Source organism: Orycteropus afer, unplaced genomic scaffold, assembly GCF_000298275.1.
Source record: "Orycteropus afer afer isolate SDZICR_OR568_19922 unplaced genomic scaffold, OryAfe1.0 scaffold00014, whole genome shotgun sequence".
NCBI lineage: Eukaryota > Metazoa > Chordata > Mammalia > Tubulidentata > Orycteropodidae > Orycteropus > Orycteropus afer.
Window position 1 is genome coordinate 2054791 of NW_006921601.1, and position 3638 is coordinate 2058428.

Here is a 3638-nt window from a genome sequence, read left to right on the forward strand (position 1 = left end):
GCTGCCCACGGATGGTTCCTACCACTCACACCAGCCTGTATACAGAGAGACGGTCAGCACGAGGATGGCTAACATTCCCACTCCCCATCCGAGCCCCACTATTCTAATCCCCCACAGAGAACTGGTCAGGGAAGAACAGAGCAGTGGTTTGGGAGCAGCAGGGTGGAGTACCGTATTATACATCCATATAAATAACACACACACATAAGCAGCATAGCAAGCATAGGAAACTGATACGCATTGAGGGGATTGCCAGGTTTGCAAACACTACATAATGTGCACCCTATTTGCTTATTTGCATAAATTTACAGTAGGTGGGTTGGGTGACCTTTGAGCATGGTGTTCCGGTTAAGAGCACAGGGTTCAGGCTAGATAGACTGAGTTCCAAACCTGGCTCAGCCTCTTACCAGATATGTTACTGAACTTGAACAATTCAAATAACTCTCTGAGCCTGTTTCCTAATTTGTAAAATGTGAATAGTAATCCCTTCCTCAAATGGTTGCTTTGAGAATCTGAACTAACATACATTGAGTACCTGGTAAGGGATGCCCATTTTCACTGTTATCCTGTCTCCTACCCATTTCCCCTACCCATTCCAAAGAAAGGTGATCCCACAGAATGTAGAAATCATTAATATCACATGCAAGTAAAATCTTACTGAAGATAATTCAAAAACAGTTGCAGCAATATGTTGACAGAGACCATCCAGAAATGCAAACGGGATTCAGAAGAGGATGTGGAACATGGGATATCATTGCTGATGTCAGACAGATCTTGGCTCAAAGCAAAGAATACCAGAAGAATGCTTACTTGGGTTTTATTGACTATGCAAAAGAATTTGATTGTGTGGATCGTAACAAATTGTGGATAACATGGAGGAGAATGGAAATTCCAGAACACTTCATTGTACTCATGAGGAACCTGTACATAGACCAGGAGGTTGTCGCTCAAACAGAACAAGGGGACACCTCACGGTTTAAAATCAAGAAGGGAGTGTGTCAAGGTTGTATCCTTTCACCATACTTATTCAATCTGTATGCTGAGCAAATAATCCGAGAAGCTGGACTATATGAAGAACATGGCACCAGGATTAGAGGGAGACTCATTAACAACCTGTGATACTCTGATGACACAACTTTGCTTGCTGAAAGTGAGGATGACTTGCAGTACTTAGTGATGAAGATTGAATACAGTCTGCAGTATGGATTACATCTCAATATAAAGAAAAAAAAAATCTTTGCAATTGGACCTATCAGCAGCATCACGATAAATGGAGAAAAGACTGAAGTTGTCAAAAACTTCACATTGCTTGGTTCTACAATCGATGCCAACGGAAGCAGCAATCAGGACGTTAGACGACGTATAGCATTGGGCAAATCGGCTGCAAAGGACCTCTTTCAAGTGCTGAAGAGCAAAGATGTCTCCTTGAAGACTTAGGTGTGCCTGACACAACCCATATTTCCAATCGCCTTGTATGCATGGGAGAGCTGGACAATGAATAAGGAGGACCGAAGAAGAGTTGATGCTTTTGAGTTGTGACGCTAGTGAAGAATGCTGAAAGTACCATGGACTACTAAAAGAACTAACAAATCTGTCCTGGAGGAAGTACAGCTGGAATGCTCCTTGGAAGCAAGAATGGCCAGACTTCGTCTCACCTATTTTGGTCATATTATCAGAAGGGATCATTCCCTGGAGAAGGATGTCATGCTTGGTAAGGTGGACAGTTGACGAAAGAGGGGAAAGCCCTTAACAAGATGGATCAACACTGTGGCTGTGGTGATGGGCTCAGATATAGCAGGGACCATGGAGCTGGCACAGGATTGGGCAGTGTTTCCTTCTGCTGTGCATAGGTCACTATGAGTCAGAGATGACTTGATGCGACCTAACAACAACAACAACCCATCTCCTCTGCCTCTCACAATCCTCTTCCAGGGGACCTTTCCTGTTGTAAAGTGTCTCTCCTCTGACGACCTGTAGCTCTATGCCCTGGCACAGCGCTCAGCACAGCTGCCTGGGATTTCACTCTTTTCCACATCAGCTCACTGTGTTGTGGATTTTGCTTCCTGAATGTCTCAAATCCATCCCTTTATCTCCAACCCCACACCTACTACTCAGGACACCATCAATGTTTTCCAGGAGTACAGTTATAGCCTCCTAAATGGTATCCTTGTCTCTTGTGCCTTCTTATCCATCCCCCTGGAATCCAGAATGAGTCTTCTAAAAGACTGGATTTTGTTACTAAATCAAAACCAAACCTACTGCTGTCAGTTCTAACTCATGGAGACATAGGTACGGAGTACAACTGCTCTGCATTGGGTTTTCAAGGCTATAACCTTTTTGAAGTAAACTGCCAGGTCTCTTTTCAGAGGTGCCTTTGGGTAGGTTCAAACTGCCAACCATTTAGTTAGCAGTCAAGCACTCAAGTGTTTAACTGTTTGTACCACCCAAGGAGTCCTAGCCAGTTGCTTAGTTAGTAGTTAACTCCCTGTTTAAATTCCTTCAATGACTCTCCATTTTTCAGTGGACAAAGTCCAAACACCTTAAATTGGCCAACAAGACTTAATTTTGTCTGGCTCTTATCTTCCTCTACAGTCTCATTTTTCATAATTCTTCAGTCAGCCTCACTGGTTGCTTCTCAGCTCTTGGAAGACTCCTTGTTCTCTTTTGCTTCTAGACTGCCACATTCTGTTCTTTCTGCCTGCAATTCTCTTCCTGCCTCGCTTTGCCCAGCTGAATCCTATTTATCCTACAAGTCCATGCAAATGCCACTTCCTCCAGAAAGTCTTCCTCGATTTCTTCAAGTCTGGATTAGGCATTTCACCTCATATCCCTTCCCCAAAAAACAAACTCAATGCCATGGAGTCAATTCTGACTCACAGTGAACCCCTTTGGGTTTCCGAGGTGGTAAATCTTTATGGAAGTAGATTACCCAGTCTTCCTTCTGTGGAGCAGCTGGTGGGTTTAAACTGCCACCCTTCTGGTTAGCCTTAGGCACTACACCATCAGATTTCCTTTCATATCTCTTAGTACCCTGTATTGCCTCCATCCTAGCCCTTATCACATTATACTGTAATTTTCTTATTACTTGTCTGCTTCTTCCACTCTTGGAGATTTCTTTTTTTTTTTTTTAATTGTGATTTGGGTGAAAATTTACAGAGCAAATTCACTTTCCATACAGCAGTTCACATACACTTTGTCTCATGACATTGACCACAATTTGCCACAATACAACAGCTCCCCTCCCATTTCCTCCCGATAGTTAGCTCTTCCCTGTGTCCATCCCTCCATGTGCTCCTGCCCCCTGAGCTGTCTCCCTGTACATAAACAGCCCTTCTTTCTCCCATGATTGTTCTCTCCAAGGAGTGTATCTACTTCAGGTAAATGTTCAGCTCATATGCCTGCCTTTTGTTTGGCTGGAAGCCACAGGTGTGGGTTCAATTCCAGACCTGAAGGGCAGCTAGGGGCCATAATCTCAGTGGTTCCACCAGGCTCTATCAAACTCTTGGAGACTTCTTAAGGGTAGAGGCAATATTTTATTTATTTTTATTCCTAGCACTTAGCACGGATCATGACATAAGGATCAAACTATATTTATTGAATTCACCGTATATTAAGTGCCTACTTTGTAAAGATGCTAG